Raw genomic sequence first — 8,178 nt, 5'->3', positions numbered from 1 at the left:
TGTCTAAAGAATAGCCGCGATACAAAAGAATAGCCGTGCGACAAAAGAATAGCTGCGGGCGATACAAAAGAATAGCCGTGTGACAAAAGAATAGCTGCGGGCGACAAAAAAAGAATAACCGCAGGCGACAAAAGAATAGCCGCGGACGACAAAAGAATAGCCTCGGGTGACAAAAGAACAGCCGTGCGACGAAAGAATAGCTGCAAGCGACAAAAGAATAGTCGCTGGCGACAATTTTTTTGACGCGCAACATTTTCGCCGTTACGCAAATTTTTCCGTTCCACAAATCTTTTGCTCATCACTAGTGATTAGTGATGACCAACCTTTTCGCCAGGCATGGATTCGCAGCAAAAATCCGCATTTTGACATTGGCGAATAGTTTCGCAAAACTTCCTCAAAAATTAGCTGTGGAAACATTTACTGCGGGCGTCAAATTGCCTGTGGTTGTGTCAAAATAGACGCAGTCAGGTTAAAAAGGGCACGGTTGCAGCAAAAAAAGTCACAGGCGACAAAAAAGGATGTATGCAACAAAAAAGATATGCGACAAACACGTTTTGTGTTTTTTTTGCCAATTCGCTAATTTTTCTGTTGCTTTGCCAATTTTCCGCCCAAGCTAAATGGGACAGATTCGCTCATCACTATCTGTGATACATGCATGTTGAGACCTACAATCCCATTAGCTGTTTCATCTACTTCTTCTCTTTTTTTCTTTTTGACAAAACGAAAAATGTGTTTAAATATTTCTTCTCACAAGTTAGAAAAGTCTGTTAATAAGAACAATGTTTTATGTAGAAATATCAGTTTAAACTGCATCCCGAACATAGTTTCTCTAAGTTGTCAAAATATCATATTGCACTTTGTATTCCCAGAATGTGTTTAATTCAAAACAACCCGCATAATGAAAATACTAATTAACTGCATACATTACTGTACCCATTAGAATGAGGTTAATTGTAGGCAAAAGCACACAATGATTTACAGGTGGGTTTACTGCGATTAAAAAAAAATGCAGCTGTATTTCAAAAATGTACAGTTAAAACTGTAGATATCCAATAGGGATTTTTATGGGAATGGCTGCCCATAGGGTAAACTGGATCACAGTAGGATTAATGTAACAACCCATTTCAGTTTGTCATCCTTAACAAATACAGAGCTGTTGTTTAGAGGCGGCATTTAATAACATTAATTTTTATTTCACTATTCGTGTCTTTTTGCACTAAATCACAAATGTTTTGTGATTTATTTAGTGTAAAAATCATAAAAACTAGTGATGGGGGAAAAAAAATTCACCAGGCGTGGATATGCGGCGATTTTTTTGTTTTCCGCCATTGGTGGATTTTTTTGTGAAATGGGCAACAAAATTTGTCGCATAAAGAAAAAAATTGTCTTGCGCGTCAAAAAAATTGTCTTGTGCGTAAAAAATATTGTTGCGCTACGCTACATTTTCGCGGTTCGAAGAGGGACAGTTTCGCTCCCCACTAATACAAAACTTTGCAATCTAAAAGCTGTTGAATTCAATGGGAGCTGCCCTTTGCAAATTGAAACAATCTTTATTTAATATGTACTTTTAGAGGCTTTTTTTTTTCCGTTTGTAAGTCTATGAAAATTTTTGGAAAAATGTAACAAAAACACAAAAAAAATTGTTTTTCGTGTCATTTTTATTTTCATTCTGCATTCTAACCTGTTCTTTATCAATTCGGATTTTTTAATAAATGACTAGACATTTGCAGTTTTTGTGGAAATGAGTTAAGTCTTGGCTGAAAACACTCTAAAACTACTAAAATGAGAATGTTGCTAAATATGAGGCAGTTTTACTAAAACTCTAACATTTCTCATTTTTTTCCTTGTTAAAATTCAAATAAACTTGTTTCCATGAATGTCTTATTTTTACTAAAAAGTCTGAACTAAAAAGCCAGCGCGGAAAAAGGCACAGAAAACGTGCGAACATTTTTTTGTCACATCAAAACTGCAACTTTTTTTTGTTGCACAAAAAAACAGCGTCAATAATCCGAAATATGGAAGCAAAAGTAGGATCCTCCAGGTAAGGGAAGGAACATCTGCCGTTGACTTCTAGAAATTGTCCGATTTGGATTTTTAGCTGTTTTAACGCGTAGTAAATATCGGAAAAGTTGCAACTTTTAGCTCTAAAAATTGGAATCGGAAGAAAAAAAATCCAACTGTTAGTAAAGTGTCCCAGATTGCAATTTATATTGCCCTAAATACTATACAATGTCCATGTCTAGTGATGAGCGAATTTTTTTGCCAGGCATGGATGTGCAGTGAATTTCCTCATTTTGCCATTGGCGAATTGTTTTGCAAAACTTCCGTAAAAATTCGGCTTGGATTTTTTGTTTTGCCGCAAGTCAAATTGGGTGCGGTCGCATAAAAAAAGGGCGCATTTGCATCAAAAAAAGCGGGGGCGACAGAAAATAGCCACGGGCAGTAAAAAATAGATGCGGATGACAAAAAAGATGCAGGGGACAAAAAAAGTGCAACAAATGTGTTTCGCGAATTTTTCACTCATCACTACCCATGTCTTCTTTTTGGTGTCTATATACTGTAAATACAAAGGTGGGCTATTTAGAGCGTTCCATTATCCACCCTTTTAAAAGAAATGCAAGGAGCAAGTTAGAAGAAGAATCTTGATTTATTTTGAAGGGGCTGACAACATGACTCCTAACGACAATACAACAATAATCTCAAAGAAATAAGTAGCTACTAACTGAGAGAGACCCATATATACAACAGGATGATAAGACACAAGGGATCAAAACTGCGTGGAACTGAAAGGCATCTAATTTTAACCACCATGATTTATTTCCAGCTTGAATTGACTGGGCTCAGCAAATGATGCTCCAGGGACAGAGCACAAAACAGCATGGCAGCTAATTTTCTTTTAATGGACCTTACATGGCAGCAAATGAGGTACTCTCCTATATGGATTAAGTCACAAAAGGACAGAACATGTTCTGAGATGCACTGAATCCCCTAGAAACAGAGCTTATCTTTAAGACTATTGCCACTATACAAGGAGTCCTAGAGTTTATGGAAATGTTCCAACTAAGGTTTAAATTCTGCCAATTTAAATATTTAGTCACAGATAATATACTTGGGTAAAAATTAAAAAGGGTTATATGACTATCTGCAAGGAGTTTCTACAATCTATCTGTGCCTGTGCGGGTTTACTTTAGCCTCTATGGTTTTATCACATTTTCCAAAACAAGCAGACAGAACAATTAGCTCCTGGTGAACTGGTTATTTGATAGGGTTGTAATGTCCACTGGTGAGTGGACTGATGAAAAGTGTCTCTGTAAATCACTGTGTAAATGTGTCCACTCTATATAAATGAAGCATGATGATGATGATTATAAAGATGCTCATAATGTACATTAGCTTACAAAACCCTACTCTCCATCTTTATGAACAACATGGAAGACTTTGCAGCTAAAGAGACCTGAAAAAAGAAGATGCCAAACTATGATCGGATCAGAGATTGCCCCAAGAATGCTGCATTGTCATCTGTCATTTCTAAGTTGTATCATGGCTTAAGGAGGACACACATTAGTTGATGCTTGTAGGTATTCAGTCTGTCACCATGTGAGCAACAGATAGGTACTGTATACAATATTGACCAATTTTATTGTTCCATTCATTAATTTCTTAATCAGAACAGCGGAAAGGTAAAAAAAAAAACTGTGGTTGCTCTTTACTTTCTCATCTGCAGATGCACCACACAGTTGCAGACATGGTATATCGGCAAATTAAATCTTCCAGCAAATCCGATCCGACATCCAACAATTTCATGGAACAAAGATAATGATCAGGATAGTTGCCCTGGCAAATGTACAAATTTTTAAAAAAAAAATCATTTTGAATGATTTTTTTATTAAGTGAATTGGCAGCTTCATAACCTCTACCTTGCAGATAGTTACTAAAAGACTCTCTATGCCCAGTAAAGGTTAATGCAAAATAAGCCTCAGAACAGTAGTTTAAGCAACTTTCTATTGAATGAATAATGCATCCCTTATTTTGAAACAATCACCATAGGCTTCAGGGAGAACCCCAGGGTAAAATCTACATAATCTTGTTGCTCCTCAGCCATATGGCATTACAGTATTTTTGTATTGTTGTTTCCTGATTAAATTACCCATAGTGTGTATGAATGTAACTATTGGACTGATGTGAATGGTTTATGATCTCTGTGAAGAGTTGTGGAATATGTCAATGCTATATAAATAAGGAATAATAAGGTAAGAGTGGCATTAAAAAGAAGTAGGATTTGGCCTCAGAATTTGATGTAGAATCTCCTGCTAGAGATCCTGGTTCAGTTCCCCATGGCAAACCCTTCTGACCCTGCACAGTTCACTTACTCTCCTGGTGGGCCTATCATGGTGGCCTTGATTACAGAAAATGCTTTGAGTACCCCTTTCTCACGCATACATGGTGGAGGGCCGCTAATGGAAGCCAGTTTTGACCACTCCGCCCTTTAAACCACACCCACTTCAAACCACACCCATTTTATCACAATGGTGGTAGTGCAGCAAAAACCCAAATGCATGGTCCTCACTGCAGGGATATCTACCATCATTCATATGTAAAAGAATTATATTATGTCATATTAAGACACACCCTAAAATCCATATGATTCCTCCTCCCATGTGGATAGCACAGCATATAATTACACACCTTAGGGACCATTTAATGGCTATTTCCAACTGCTAACAAACTCCCAGAAAAAAAACCCCTGCCAGGTTCACCTCCCACAGGCAGCACAGGGTAGGCAGAGTATGGCACAATCAGGCAGCACTCTGTCTGCCCTATGCTGCCTGTGTATGCCATACTCTGCCTGCCCTACGCTGCCTATGTGCCATACTCTGCCTACCCTATGCTGCCTACACACAGGCAGCATAGGACAGGCAGTACATCCAATGTCTGAGGTGTGAACAGACGAACAATGTGGGTGATTACAGCCTGAGCCTGAGGTGTGAACACTGCAGGGGGTGAACAATGCAGGGATTAAAAGGTGTGAACACCATAGGGGATTACATGTTTAAACAATACAGAGGGATTACAGCCTGAATCAGAGGTGAGAACCATGCAGGGGGGCAGTTAATCTCAGTACTGATACCATTTAAATCTTACACAAAGGTAAGCCATCAAAGCAGCCAGACAGGTGGGGACAGGACAGCACTGCATTAAACCATGTAAAAAAACTGTAAAATAGAAGGAAGTGCTTTTAATTTAATACCTTTGAGGTCAAATATGTCCATAACTGCTTGAAAACTGTGCTCTACCCAGACCTTATGCCATCTTCCGGTTTAGACTCTTCAGTATATCAGCTCAGAGCCCAGGCCCCATAGACTTCTATGACACCCTCACCTACTTAAAGTGAAGTGAATATTCATAGAGTGGGCGGGGCTTAGCGAGCTCACAGACAGTCTGTTCCTTGCTCTACTCGCTCCTTTCTCCCCCCCCCCCCACCCGGCAGCAGCACAAGCAGAGAGACACAGAAGGAGGGAGGGGTTTTCCCTGCTACTGTTGAGTAAAGCCTGTCAGTCAGTGCTGTGACCACTTCCTGTGGGAGACTGAAGGACACTCCCATGTCTCATTTTGCTCTGGCTTCAGACTTGCGTGGTTGTCTCTGCAGCTCTCATATGGCAGTTTTAGGAGGTAAAATGCTTTCAAAACATCTTTCTTTCTGCATCATTTCACATTTTGAGGGAGGAGGAATATTATAACTGAATATGAACTTTATATAAAATGTCTCCTTTAACACACAAGCTACTAATAAAGCTACTAATAATAAGTAACTTGACACACTAATCACATGATTTTGTCCATTGTACAAATACATACCTTTTTATTTCATGGGGTTAAATCCAGCAGTGACAATGTTACCTTATACATAAAATGTTCATGACATTTAAATTTTAGAATGTAGTGTGAAACACTATTGATATTTTTCATTTGCAAACAACTGGAAGCGAAATGGCTTATGGCCATGGCAATGTATTGGTTTTATTTATAGGTAGATCATGAATTTAAACCATAAGACAATTGGGCAATTTAAAAAAAATGCTTTACAAATGCACAGGTACAGAATGTTCCAATTATAGGACATGATGACAAGGCTTCATGTCCAGGCATTCTGTATTGCTGATCAAACTTGTCATTATTCAGTTGTAAATGTGTCTCAAGGTTATGCTTCTGTATCACAGTTTAAATTTTCTATCTCTCTACTGCATAAAGTCAGTCATCACCATGTTTAGCTGCTCCGAGTGCTGACATACCAAACATACCAAAAACTATTAAGTTTAAATAATTATTCATTCTAAGCGAAAGATATTTGATTGTAATAAGCATGTATCAGGTACTGAGTGAGTGCCAGTGTAATCGTTGGTTGTTGGTGGCTTATAAATATCATCTTAATATAATAACAATTAGATTGCAGATATAACGAAGCCGTAAGGGCAACATTATTATTTACTCTAAGCAATTACAAGGTACGATAACTGTACGTGACCATATTTAATTAAGGAGCATGTCTATACAGGCCAAAAGGTTGAGTGTGTACTGTTGCCTCTTCTTAAGAACATTAGGGCAATTCCAGGCATGCTTGGCCAAATAAATAAGCCCTTATTAAGAAGCTATTGTACTAATAAGGGCTTCTCACTGTAATTTGATCAGTTGTTCTTGATGGAAAAATTGATTTGTTATAATAAAATACAATAATTATCATGTTGCAGAATGTACTTCTATTTATAGTCTTGCTGTAAGCCCTAGAGCCCAAGCTGTGCCTTCACGTAGCTTATTCAGAGGAATATTATTATTTTTTTTATTTTTTCAAATACGAGGTTCCAAGAACTGCAAAATATATGAATTAATTTACTATAAGAATTACAAAACTTACATCAAAATTGCAGTTCTCAGGAACTGTCACATTGTGCCTAACTGATGCTCAATGCAAAGGGCGCTACTCGCAAGCTTGGTTGCATCTCTGGTGCATTTCTAGTGCACAATGCAGAATGCAACATAGGGGGTCCATGCATATAGAAACTGCCTACATAAAAGCCTTTTCCATGGCAAGTACAACTTGCAAAGCCTAGCACTTGTGCTCCATTCTGGAGGATAAACAATCATTTCTAGATTGTAAGCCCTTTGGCCCTCTTGTATTGGTTATCAGTTGTATCTTGTATGTAATATGTCTGTTAATGTATACAGTGCATCTCTGCTGATAATAATAAATAACAGGGGCAACTACAAAAGAACAAGGGCCAGGTGGAATGTGGGCAAAAAAACACTGTCTTTTGCATCAGTTTAGGCACTTTAGCAAATAATGCCTAAATTCTCTTACCACATTCAGTTGAATCCCCAAGAACCCTATTCCCACCTGTGGAGCACGGAGCAAGGCAATATCTACCTACTCTGCATGGTGTAAGGGATAATAAATTATCATTATTATTACTACTGGGGTTTTCCTTGAAGGGGAATCATACCCCAAGAATGCATACTTAACCAGCAGATAATTTATATGTGTAAATCCATAAATATTGCCCTTTTACATCTTTTCCCTTGAGCCACCATTTAGTGATAGGCTTTGTGCTCCCTCAGAGATCAGCTGACAGGAAATAATGCAGCTCTAACTGTAACAGGAAGTAGTGTGGGAGTAAAAGACAGAACTGTGTCTATTAATTGGCTGATGTGGCCTAGCATGTATGTGTGCCTTGGCTTGTTTGTGTGCACCGTGAATCGTAAGATCCCAGTGGGCGGCCCTAATTAAATGGCAATTTTCTATTTAGGGTTACCCAATGGCATATACTACTAAAAAAGTATATTTTTATAAAAATGATTTATTTGGATGAAGCAGGGTTTTACATATGAGCTGTTTCATGCAATGTATTTTTAATGAGACCTACATTGTTCAGGGGTATAGTTTTCCTTTAATCGTTCATACGACATACATACATTTATAATAAAATTAGTTTATTAAAAGTAAATATTTTTGTAAATCTCACAAGCCTAAACCATTTTTCTGCATAAAAATCCATGTATAGTATATTCCATATAGAGTGAATGATATTCTGACACTTTAATTATAACCAGGGTGTCACAATGCATGGCTGAGTTGCTTTTTGTTTGCGTTAAGAGGTCAATAAACTGTATAAATTATAATCCAAA

Source organism: Xenopus tropicalis, chromosome 1, assembly GCF_000004195.4.
Source record: "Xenopus tropicalis strain Nigerian chromosome 1, UCB_Xtro_10.0, whole genome shotgun sequence".
NCBI classification, from domain to species: domain Eukaryota; kingdom Metazoa; phylum Chordata; class Amphibia; order Anura; family Pipidae; genus Xenopus; species Xenopus tropicalis.
The sequence above is the reverse complement of the archived record's forward strand: the minus strand, read 5'-3'. Positions refer to the sequence as shown.